At 33.5% G+C, this 13,784-nt stretch overlaps 1 long non-coding RNA gene across 1 annotated transcript in view; it reads left to right on the plus strand.

Moving 5' to 3' along the window:
- LOC309640261 overlaps window positions 1-13,784 on the plus strand; it is a 115,280-nt gene that overhangs the window by 49,092 nt on the left and 52,404 nt on the right. The window contains exon 3 of the long non-coding RNA XR_014252138.1: window positions 7,089-7,162. This is a non-coding gene — a long non-coding RNA (uncharacterized lncRNA). The remainder of the gene's footprint in view (window positions 1-7,088; window positions 7,163-13,784) is intronic.

Genomic DNA, 13,784 nt, shown 5'->3' on the forward strand with positions numbered 1-13,784 from the left:
GCTAAAGGATACCATTCAACAAGACAAACAAGACAGCTAAATACTGAATAAGAAATCAAGGGACTAAAATTTTTTTAAAAGTATAAGTACAAAGGAATAATATTACTAATCTTTTCAAATACCAAAATAGATAAAGCAAAAAGAATAAACACTTGTAGGCAAATCCTATGGCAAATATAACAGAATAAATATAATTATAAAATGATATGATGGAGCTATGACCAAACATATCAGTCGTATTAATAAATGAATGATCTTAACTCACCTATTTAAAGAAAATGATTTTTAATTTGGCTCACAAAGCAAGACCGAAATCTTTGCTCTGAAAAAGAGATATTCTAAAACAAGTGAATCCTAAAGACTATAAATAAAGAGATAGGCAAAGCATAGCAGTCAAATGGAAACAAGAAATCTAGGGTAGTGATCTTGATATCTGACAAATTAAAATTTAAGTAAAATGCATGAAATGTTAAAAAGAAATATGCTTTTAAGCTAAAAGTCATAATTCAAATTAAATACAGCATATAGGTATTCATATATAAAAATAAAATAACACATCAACCACCTCCATGAAGCAAAAACTACAAGAAAGGCAAGGAGATAATAGGTAGAAGAACACTAATATACAAGACAGCAAATGGACAAAAAAAAGAAAGTTGAGGAAAACATTTCTGTAATCAAAAAGACAGACATGTATCAAAATTTATACTATAGTAGTAGAGCATTTAACATTTTCTCATGTGCTAAGGGAATATTTTCAAAAATTGATTTTATGTAAGATTACAAAGAAACCATCAGTAACTTCCATAACATACCGATATTGCAAATATTGTGGTCCCTCAGATCACAATGCAATAAAGCTATAAATTATTTAAAAACAGCAATATAAAAGACATTTCCACCTGGAAATTTTAAAACTTTCTATTAAACAAAGGGTAAGCATAAACTAAAAGAAAGTTTCCAAATAAACAAAATACAGAATGAAAGAGGAATAATTCACAACAGTGAACTGATAAATAATACAGAAGTATTATAAATAACAGTAGGCTAATATTTGAAAGCCTAGGTAAACTAGACACATTTTCTCCAATATATAAAATGATAATATTTGCACATATTTTCCTCAATAAAGAAAATATTAGATAAAGTCTAATCTACATATAAAGAAAATACCTTACAGCAAGTTTTACTTGTACAATAAAAATCTATAGCAAATCATATCTTTAATGAAGAAGTTTTTGAAATATTCACTTTAAGTTTTGGAGCAAGATGAAGGTCTACCCTAACACTAATGCTGGAGCTTCTATCGAATGCTATAAGGAAAGAAAGGGAAAAAATGAAAGATGTAAGGATGAGAAAAAAAAAGAAGAAACTACCAGTATTTAGAAGTACTATAATTATCTCCAAAAATTATTATTTCTACTTGTGTAGAAATAATAAATATTATTAGAACTCACAAAAAATTAGGTAAGTTTACAGGGTATAAAATCAATTTACAAAAATTAATATTGTTTCTCAATAATCACAATAACTATCTAGATAATAAACATATACCATTTATAATGGCAACAAAACCCATAGCATATCTAAGAGTGTACTTAACAAAAATCACTTCAGCTTTCTGTGAAAAAGTATTTAAATTCTATTAATGGATAAAAAAATATCTGAATACATTGAGAGAAATTACATGTTTTGGAATGGGAACCATTTAATAAATAAAATATTGGATCTCCCCAAATTAACTGAAAATTCAATGTAACCCCAAATAAAAATATGTCTATTTTTTCGGGAATTTTTGAAACTCATGCTAAAATTTATATGGAAGAAAACTCAAATAACAAAGCCACAGTAAATATGAAACTGTATACTTGGGGAAAAACAGACACATATTCCAATGGAACATAATAGATTCCACAAAAGTATATGTGAATCTAATATATAAAAAGCATAGCATCTGAATCAGTAGGGAAATAAATAATTTTGAGTATAAGTTGCTAGGAATATGGGTTCCCTGCATGGAGAAAAATAAAACTTCATCCTAACTACACTGCACAGAAAAGTGTATCCAGACAGATTAAAGACCTAATTGACTCATATAGAGGAATATCTTTCAACACAGGAGTCCCCCCCCCAAAAAAAACCAGAATACAAATCATATGGCAAAAATGACTAAGGTTAAAAATCATAATATTTAGGAGTTTCTTTTCAATAAGTGATACAATGGGCAAAATTTAATAGAAACGATAGAAAAGATATTTATCATTGATAAAACAAACAGGGAATAATATTTAGGATATAGAAGAAATACCTAGAAATCAAGAAGTAAAGACAAGAACACCCCCCCAAAAGAAGCAAATGATATCAATAGGCAATTCATAAATGTTGAACCCCAGAAGGTGAACAAACATGATATTTAAACACAGTAATTAGAGAAATGTAAATTGAAACAATAATGAGACATTAGTTTGCACCCATCTGATTGGGGAAAATGAAATTTTATAATGCCAAACATTGACAGTCCAAAAGAATATTAAATATGCATAGACTCTATGATGTAGCTTTCCACTCCTGAATTTACATCCTTGAAATATTCTCACACCAGTTGAAAGGGATAAGGGTTGTTTGTGACAGTGAGGGGTTGGAGGCAATCTCGTTACCATCACTAGTGAATGCAGAAAAGTACATCTTAGTGGATGCCATTGTGGAGAACTGGGTAGGTTTTATAGGCAATGTACTAAACATACAATATATATAAATCTTCAGATACATTCCTGAGTTAAGTAAGAAAAACAATGAACTCTATAACACAATTATATTCACATGAATTAGTCATTTAAAAGTTCAATGCAAATTTCACAATAATACATAAAAATAATACATATCAAATATATTACAGTGGTTGCCTATAGAAGGCAAAAGAATGGACTTGGCGAAGGGGATAAAAGGGAATACATTTGTGCACACATCCATGCATTCACACATTTGTGCATATACACATACTCATAAGCAAATATACATGCACACATGCACAAAATAAGAACGAGAGAAGATACACAGACTAATGACAGTGTACTACAAACTGAGGAGCTGATAAGCACAACAATCCACATCTGAGTGTTAAAACTAACAAATAAATCATCCAAATCCAAAGTAATATAATCATATGAAAAAAGGAAAAGAACAATCTAAAATGTTTTACATTCATTCTACACTCAGACAAAATTTGCTTTTGATCATTTTTTAAGTGATCAAAATAAAATATTGACATCTGCCTTTAATTTAGTTAACTTGCCAAACCATCTCGCAGTTTCTTGGCAGGCTGACAGTCATAGTAAAGCAGATATCTTTTTACTTTAAGAGAAAGATATTCTGGAATTCAAAGCACTGGAAGAATATTTACAGCATGGGCAAATTTTCATAAGACTCACACTTAAATATGTTACATCTCATTCACACATCAATAACCATTAATAGAATTGTTTGCCCCATTTTGTGTATGACCATGAGGCTGCATCATAATGTGTGTGGGTTTTTTGTTTTTTGTTTTTTTTGTAAAGGTAGGTTTTCTTCAATGTCTTATTCAATCACTTCATTTATTGATTTCTTTTATCAGTTAAGTACATCATCACCTACCTAAATGTAAAGAGATATATTTATGTGTATTAGGAATTACTATGGGGTAAACAATACACTTCCTTTAGTGATTATATAACAAAAACATATCACATGATAAGAGAGTATATATTCATCTCTTGTTAAAAGAAAATACACATACTCCTACAGGGTTCTGCTCCTTGGTCTTCATTTCACTGGGTTCTTCTCAGATCTCAACACCGAAGTCGTATCCTTACCTTAGTGAGTTCTTCTCTGATCACCAAATCCAGAATAAACCCTCACCATGCTAATCTTAATTAGTTTCCTTGATAGCATGTATTATTTGAAATTTTCTTTTTCCTTCTCTCTCTCTCTCTGTCTCTCCCTCTCCCCCTCTTCCCCCGCCTTCTTGCTTATAGTACCTAGAACGTAAGCCCTGCAGGAGCAGGAAACTTACCTGTCTTATTTTCGCTATATTCTCAGCCCCTAAAATACTTACTACATAGCAACTGTTGAATGAACGGTGGAATAGTAAAGGAAAAACTAAATAAATTAGATTTAACACAATTTCAAAAATTGACCCCTTTGGGGCTGTTGTCAACTAACATATACATCTTACAGCTTTTAAAATTAAAATAGTAGATGCACTTGATTAAAAACCAGCAGATTTTATAATAAGAAATAGTCCTCTGCCTTACTCCTCTCCTCTCCTAGTCCCAAGTCCCAAAGACAATGATTTTCAGCATTTCTGTTTTTAATTTTTCCAGTAGGTATTTTCATATCTTCCATATTATGCTTGCACTGGTATATATGGGTGAGACTTCAAAATTATTTACTGATTTGCTTCTGAGATAGATAAAGATCTAGATCACTTACACCATTATACCTTTGCTCTTTGAACCCCATCTTTAGTAAAATTCCATCACAATTATTATTTTCAACACCAGTGAAACCTGCAGTTTTTTAAAAAAAATTATTAAACCTCAATGTATTTTCCCATCGCCTCTGAAGAGCACCTTCCATTTGCTAATCTTCCTTCCCTGTCTTCCACCATCTCTTGCACTTCCAACTCATCATCTGTACATTTACTTTGATTTGACATGGTTGATAACACTGCATTTTGTGATTTAACTATAGGTTGATTCTAAGAAAAAAAACAATAAATAGTGTTTACATTTTTATGATGAATTTACCACAGAGCCAAGCTTTGTATACAAATATTACAACCTTTTCTACAGATTCAATGTCACACAATGTCAAGTTGGAAAACAGTCATATATTTATTAACCCTCCAACTAACGTGTTCAACACTCCATCATGTTTTCAATAGTTTTGTATATTCTAGCGCCTCCTTTTCTTTACCGAATACTTTCCACCCAGAGGTGTCCGCCCTCCACTGCTGGCTTAAATTGGATGCTCCTAGTTCTACTGCCCACTTGTCTCACTGCAGTAGGAACTAATTACCCTCTCTGGTTCATCTAGTGGTTTTTTTGGATATCATGACTGTCTTCTTTCTTGATTTATTCCTTCTTTTTTCCAAGAGTTTATTCTCAATTAAATGATTAAGACAATGTCTATGGAAGAAATTTAGTTTAGTTTAGCTTTAGCTTTTCCATGTCTGAAATGCCATTTCCGCCCTCACATTTTTTTTAATAGATCTTTATTGGAGTATAATTGCTTCACAATACTGTGTTAGTTTCTGTTGTACAACAAAGTGAATCAGCCATATGCATACACATGTCCCCATGTCCCCTCCCTCTTGAGCCTGCCTCCCACCCTCCCTATCCTACCTCTCTAGGTCATCACAAAGCACCAAGCTGATCTCCCCAAATTCCAGACCCACATATCCAACTCTCTGCCACATTTCTATTTGAGTAACAAGTAGGCATCTCAAACACAATAATTCATCCCTCCAAAGCTGCTACTCTGAATCCAAGAGTTGCTGAACTTCACTCAGGAGCATAATTTTTTTAATCAGATATCTGTGGGGCATTTTTGCTTGTAGTTCTGCAGAAAACTCAGGTTGAACATAACCAAAACGGAAGTCATCTGCCTTTAAAATGAGGTTTTCCTCTTTTATTTCACAATTCCATCAGTGACGTCATCGTCTCGATCCTCTGTACCATATACTTGGGGATTGCCCCATACCTCTCCCTCTCCCTGCATCCCCTATCCAATCAGCAAATATATTGGATTAATATTTTTAGACTTCATTCTAATTGATTTCCTTCTATCCCTGACCCTTCTCTATTACCTGGCAAGAATCCTAACTCTTTAGTGTGTTATTAAAGGTCCTTTTCTTCTGCGGCTCTGCCCCTCCCCTCCCAGTCTCTCCATCCTGTTATGATTAGGCAGAAGTAACTCAATAATTAAGACTCATGTTAATCATTATTATTGAATACCAGACTAACATTTCCTAATGGGTAAGAAATGTATATTGCTCTTTTTGCATATTCCAGCACCTAGGGTGAGGTCTGACACGTTTGTATATTAAAGATTTAACTAATTGATTATTCACTTTAACACAGAGAACACCAAAAAAGCCAGGACAGCATATACATGTAAGCTTCCAAACTTCCATCCTGGCTAAGCAATGATAGTAAGAGGTTACAATTAGAAGAAAATTTCTGTATTCTAAAAAATAAAAAAGGAAGTAGTTATATGCATGTTTGTGGAATTTTCAGGTGAAATTATGTTTGTGGTCTAAACTGATTGCATAGAGTAAACCATTTTTCTGTTTCATCATGTATCCAAGCATTTAATATTTAAAATCAGGAAATATGGAGTGATAAAAGTGTGCAAACATCAACATAGATAAACATAATTTGAAACAAAAAAGACGGAGTAGTTGCTGGTGAATGTTTTGAAGCAAAGAAAGGCTAAGTAGAAAAACAATGGGACTTCTGTGCTCCCAGGAAGTCTGATGATTTGTGAGAATTATTAGGTAACTAATTCTCGTACCAGTTCACATGATGGATCCAATGTGGTCACTGTTCTGTTGTGCTCAAGGACCAAGAGGAGAAAAAAAAAGAATAATTGTATTCATTACTTATGGTGAAAAATGAATTATTCTGTTTATTTATTACTCATGAATCATTAGAATAGAATGAAATGAGAGCTACATAGGAATAGTTTTAAATGATTCAATTTCTCCACTTCCAAAAACTGTTATTTATGTTCACTTTTTAACTGAAAACTTTCCTGCACTGCTATTTAATAACTTTTCTGCAACGTCCTTTTTGTCAAGTTTGATCATTTCATTCTCTTCTGACTTCAAAAGCATACCAAAGTAACCTCCCCAGCACTATGCTCACACTTTTAGGTGAGAAAAAAGATTAGAAAGGTTTGGGTGGGATGAATGTTTAAAAGGTTCTAATAAGAATATCTGTTTTCAGATAGCTATTTGCCTGATACTGACACATTTTTTTTTCTTATTCTGTGCTGTCCCTCAATATTTGCTCTACAAAACTTTTCTTCTTTTCTTCCTCTCCAAGGTTCCCAGCACAATGAGACTTGAGCTGATTAACTCCTTAAGCAGAAAAACGGTCATAAGACGTGGTACAGAAAGGTCAGTCTTGAATTTCATTGAAATATTTTGTTAAATCAGTAACAGCAAAGGTCAGTTGGGCTCCGAGAGAGGTTTTTGCATTTATTTTTCTGCCAGCCTCAAGATAGTTCATGTTTGTAGACTTCTATATTTGAAATGATCTGATTTCAATTTTAAGTATTGTGTGTGTTCAACACATAGACACAAAAGATAGGAGATTACTGAGCAATCATTAGTTAATACCAGTTTTGTTTAGTATATGATGGTAAAGTTCAGTGAAGAAATAGTTTGTTATATCCTCTAACATTTTAATATAAATATTTTGTGAAATTATGTGGTACTAAGAAATTGGGCAAAATGGACTCACAATAAAGAACACCGTTTATTGATGCAAACATTAAAAAGTACTCAGTGGTCAATTGGCCTAATTCATTCACTTTGCTGATAAAATAATCCATCCACTGATGTTAAGTAACTCTATTTACGCAACTTTCTCATGGTCTACAGAAGCAGCAGTACTCTGTCTAGTACATTAGCAGTAAACCTCCTGACTCTTTAAGAGGCCATTGCCTGACCACATTTATTGTTTACAATAAATGTAAACAATACACTTGTTTACAAATAAGATCTTATTTGCCTTGAAGTGTTTAACCCATCTTCTTTCCTTATATTATTTAAAAGTCCTGCTTGCTTAGAAGGAAACTTCTACTGTGGCCAAGATGGGATAACAGAGTCTGAATTTTTCCTCCTATTAAAAACAAGCCAGAGAGAGAGGTAGGGAGAGATTGAGAAAGAGACAGAGATAGAGAGATGGAGAGAAACATACAAACCAATGGTTTTCAAGATACTGAACATTAGGCAACAAAGGGCAGTGAACCCTGAAAGATGGGAAACAAAGGAAGTGAGCCGCATGATTGCTACTGCTTAATGCCTGGAGTCTGTAGACCATGGCAGAGTGAGGAAGAACCCAGGCAGAACCCAGCGGACTCCCTGATTAAAGGAGGTGAACCCGACAGTACAGGGGGCCAAGGCATCTATGGTTTACAACCCACAGTAATGAAGAGGAAAGACCTGTACAAAGAGCTGACTCTGGAGCTCTTCAGAAGGTACTCGTTGGTATTCAGCAGAGTACTGATGGGCCTATGCATGTGTAGAAACAAACTAAGGCTAAGGAAAGAACCATCTAAGGCGATTAGAGGTGGAAGTACCCAGCACCCACACAGTGCCTCAAAAAGTACCAAGTCCCACCAGACAGAATGGAAAACCTCATAATTCACAAGGTATTGAGTAGATAATTCAGAAAGATCTTACCTTAGCCGGAGGGAAAAATTATCCCTAAACTAAATGCTGCTCTGAGCCACACTAACAAACCTTAAAAGCAAGACAGGAATTGCTTTCTAAGTAATTACACTTAGAAAAAGTTTAATCTGAAAAGCTTAAGAATATTTAGAGAAATTCAAAAATATCTAGTAACCAAAAAGGTAAAATTTGTAATGTCTGGCATCCAGTGAAAGATGCCAGGCATCTAAAGACCCATAATGAGGAGGAAAATCAACCAATCAAAACTGATCCAGTACTGACACCAATATTAGAATTAACAAACATTAAAAAAAGTATTATACCTGTTCAAGATGTTTAAAAAGTTGAATATAGACATGTAAAATATAACAAAGACTTAAATAAAATGTCTAGAAATTTAAACTACAATGAAATGAAAAGTACATTGAAAGGAATTAGCAGAAAATTAGACACGGTAGAAGAAAAGATAAGTAAACTTGAATACATCACTCTAGAAACTATCCAAAATGAATACAGAGGACAAAAAAAACAACAGAATGAAACAAAATTACATCAGTGAACTGTGGGAAAACGTGAAGTGGCCTAATGTGAATGTAATTGGATTTTGCAAAGAAAAGGAGAGAGATGAAGGAACAAAAATGTTTGAAGTAAAAAATGAACAAATAATAGAATATTTACCAAGATATGCCACAATATAGGCCAGAAAACAGGTCTCATTAAAGTTAAAAGGATTCAAGTCATATATAATATGTTCTCTGACCAAAATGAAATTAAATTAAAAATAAATAAGAAAGATGTCCCTGGAGAATCTCCAACTATATGGGATATATGTAAAATATTTTACTTCTATTGATTTCTTCTTTGACCCATGGGTTATTTCATTTTGACTTGAATGAAAATGAACATTCTTTTATCAAAATTTGTGGAATGCCACTAAAGTCAGAATTTAGAAAGAAATTTATAATTTTAATCATCTATATTAGAGAAGGAAGGTCTCAAATTATAAATCTCAGCTTCTACCTTAGTAAATTAGAAAAAGAAGAGAAAAGTTAAACCCAAACTAAGCATAAAAAAAAAAATAATATCAAAATGGAAATTAGTTACAAAGGAAACCAAAGAGAGAGAGAGAGAGAGAGAATGAATGAATGAATGAATCATGGATTTTATTTTATTTTTTTGCTCTTTTCCAAGTAAAAATAATTAAGATAATTTTTAGAGTGAGAAAGACTTTGCAAAGATACACAAGTTCTTGTATAATATAAATCTATTTTCTCAACACGTCATTATTAAGTGTTGTTCTTTGTCCGGCTAAGTGTTAATGACAAACTGAAGCACTGAGACAGAGTCACAGACCTCACGGAGATCACAATACAATAGCTGGGAAAGGAAGAGTGCCCAACTGCTAGCAGCCAGATGAGTCCAAGTCTCCATCATTCTTAGTTAAATGACAGCAGAAAAAAGCTGCGAGTACTCAGCTGGGATTTCTGGAGTTTGGCGATATTTGAAGGATATGTCAAAAAGAAAAAAGGTACAGAAGTTCTGTTCAAAATAAAATGGGAAACTAGAGCTAAATTAAGCAGGGATGAATGACTCACATTAGTCTTAGAAATAAGCATTATTTAGACCAACAAGCTCATGAAAATCGATATATTATAGAAAGCTAACTTACTGTGGGTTCTTGTGTTACCCTCAGTAATTCATGCCTTGTATAGTTCTAGCCTTTTCACCTAGCAAATCAAAGTCAGATACCTGTTGGCGGGTTGGTACTAAATAGTCATGAATTCCTCATTCAAATTAGCATAACTCAAAAATCTTCTAAAGTAAAGCAGTTTTTAAATTTTTTATTCATTTTTATTGGAGTATAGTTGCTTTACAATGTTGTGTTAGTTTCAGCAAAGTGAATCAGTTATACATATACATATATCCACTCTTTTTACTCACTGCTCTGTGGTGACCTAAATGGGGAGGAAATCCAAAAAAGCAGTTTTCATTAAAATTCCTTCTCCTTTGTCTTGTCCATTGTCATTTGACTTTCATGTAAGTCCGTAGAACGACTACCCCTTTTTCAGTACTGTGGAGAACAGTAGCAGGTAGAATATTTACTAATAAAAAATATTTAAAGAGAAAATATTTTAACACGTATGTGAGTTCAATGAAAGTCTTTGTGATCAAATGGAATTTCAGTTGACCTAAATGCTTTCAATTTAGAAAATTATAAACTTGGTTATTTATTGTGTCTTGCATTTTCAAGTATTATTCTAATATTTGCTCTTGATAGCGTCTTGTATTTTGTAACCTATATCTACTATGGCTAAGTGTAATCTGGATGTACTAATGTACAAACTTGAGATGCAAATGCTTAAATTTTTGAAAAATAGTTCCAATTATTGACTCAAGACTTCACCTACCTCATTAACCAAAATGTCTCTAATATTCTCCTTTGATGATTCCATGGTCCTGAGTTTTTAAGAAGTCTGAGGACTAAGGTGTTCTCTCAACATGGGTTCAGCTTCCATGTCTGAGCTAAGAGAACGCAGTTGGGTACCCAGCTGCATTTGAACTGGTTCACCCACCTTCCCATACTGTCCTTTCCTAAGGCTGGCATTCTTCGATCCAAATCTTGACACTAATGACAATATGTCTCTGTAAAAGCAAACCTACATTCTCTGGGTGCTAATTTTGGCCACAGGCCTCCATGCTTGAACTCTAGTCCTTATGTGCTGCCACCTTGCAGGGTGGCGCTCTAGCAGCTTACCAGTCAGGGCTGGTTTCAGATGTGATTCCCTGTCAAGACATCCACCACTAGGGGTCAAGAACATTTCCCTTCTAAAGCATTACCTATTAAGGTTCTGATTACTTCCCCCTTACTTGGAAGGTGAGGCTTCCAAAGGACTCTCTGAAAGAAAGCAAATTCAGTGTCTCTGGAAAAACTCGTGTTCATCACTCAGGGGGATTCCAAGGTGATTATTTTTTAGCATATTTCATTCTGGCAAATTAAAAAAGAAAATATTCTGTCAGAGCATCCTGCGTCATGAAGAAATTGCAGTCAACTGCATTGATTGGTGATCTAACAATTCAATTTCACTGTGAAATAACCCAAGCAAAATATATTTACTATGATTAATACAATGGAGCCACTAATCATTAAAATGGTAGTAAATATATTAATTTAACTACATTAAAATAAAATGTCATAATATGCATATACTATTCTGAAATTAGATGCCTATTGCTTGATTTCAGGGGCTGAATGGACATTTATCATTCTATATTTTGCATATTGACCTAGTATACATTAACTTTGATTTTCACATGTTGGATGAATCTTAGTCTTGATGTGATGTAATGTATTTTTGAAAATATTTTTGAAGTGTTAACTATGTGCTGTGCATTTGAGAAGCAGTAAAATAATTCTTGTTTAGGTGTTAGGGATATGATGGGGAACAAAAAAGACAAAAATCCGTGCCCTCATGGAGCTTACGCTATAGTCATTTATACTTTTGCTTGAACGGTGTCCTTTTATAGTTTCTTCTGTGGTCTCTTATGTGACCCTAAGTAAGTCATAACTCCCCATCCATAGATGGTGAGATTCTACTCATTGCTTTGTAAGAGTATGTTCTGAAGTGTAAGTCCTAAGTAGCTTCCTATAGGTAGAATTTAAGACTAATATCTTACTTAAATTTTAGAACATCAGTTACACAGGAACAACACTACTGTTCAAAAAAACTCATCTCCAGCTATTTCCTTATCCCTTTTGATGTGGTTCCACATCTGAGAGGAGACTATAGCTTCATCTTCTTCTGAGGAAAGCTGAGGGAACGAAAATATGGAAATGCCACCAAGTAGGTAACTGAAGGTGTCAAACACACAGTAATACCGTTTGCAACCATTTTAAAACATTCTCATTAAAGAATGATAAAATCTCTTATAAATGTTAATATCTTCCACAGCAAGTAGCTCTTAGGAATTAAAAAAAAAAATGTTTGCTAGAGAAATACTGGTGAATGAATGAGGTGAAGGAGACCACAGGTTTCAAAAGTGTATATTCCATTGCAAGCAACTCATACTCACTTCTTTGGTCCATTGAGAAACAGTCAAATAATTCTTGTCGATAGGAAGCTCAACTAGTTCTAACTTATTCCTTATGTTGTTTGTTAGAGATCTGTCTTCAGCCTTCTGACTAAATATAAATGCAGAATACGGAATTTTTTCTAACAAGTTCTCAAACACATTTTGCTAGAGCTGTGATTCTTATAGCAGCATTAAGATCCAAGAAAATAAAACACGAGTCTGTGGCCTTTCAATAGTATTTGTTTCCAGAAGGATGACTATTTATATTTGAAAGGTTCTGTACTAGAGATAAATGAACATATTAATATAATTTTCAGAAAGGATATCTGAGGTCAAAGTTATGAAGCTTTATAAATCACTGTGAGAAAAATTATCTGGAACTTGAAAATAGGGAAAGTTTACTAGGTATTCTCTCAGTAAGGGGCTTGTACCTTCGATTAATTTTATACTATCTGGACTATTTTACAACTTCACTGGAGCAGAGGTAAATTTGAACATTTTTGTCTGGTGGTGAGGCAAATATTTTCACTTTGGTATGACAGATAAACCCCCAAATTATAGTTTATTGTAACCTGTGTTCTATCAAACTCAGCTATCTTATTTTAACATTCCCTTCCTAATCTGCCTTTAAATAGCTTCTCAAATGCTCTTTAGACTGGTTTAACCATTTTAATGGCTCATTAATGTAATGAATTCAATACAATCTTGGACATACGCTCATGTTATAGTTGTATGAAAATTATGTTTTTCAATCTTTTGAAAAATTTTGCTTTAACAATAGTTACATTTTACTTACTACCCTTTCTATTTCAGTAGGTCTTGCAATCCTTTTTTAAGAGGCTCTAAATGGATAGGATGGCATGAATTCTATAATACAAGACTAGTCCTATCTCTGACTACTTGTGTAACCCTGAGTAACTCATTAACTCCTCATTCATAAATGGTGAGAGATTGTACTGGTTGGCATATAAGTGTGAATTCTAAAGAGTGAGTGATAAGTAGGTACGATTTGAGACCTATTTCTTACTTAAATTTTAGAACATCCACTGCAGAGGACAGACATGACCATTCATTGGATATTAGGGCTTCACTTCCTCAGCACATGTACTGAAACTGGAGCAACACTAAATATATTGGCATGAGCCCGACATAAATAATTTTATGAATCAGTCCATATTTCATGCTACCTTCCCCACAAAGCTTACCCTGATTCCTCCAGCCCGAAGCAGTATCTCCCTCCCTCAAAACTACAAGTGTACTTTATATATATCCC

This window comes from Balaenoptera physalus (assembly GCF_965194825.1).
Source record: "Balaenoptera physalus genome assembly, chromosome: 12".
Classification (NCBI taxonomy): domain Eukaryota; kingdom Metazoa; phylum Chordata; class Mammalia; order Artiodactyla; family Balaenopteridae; genus Balaenoptera; species Balaenoptera physalus.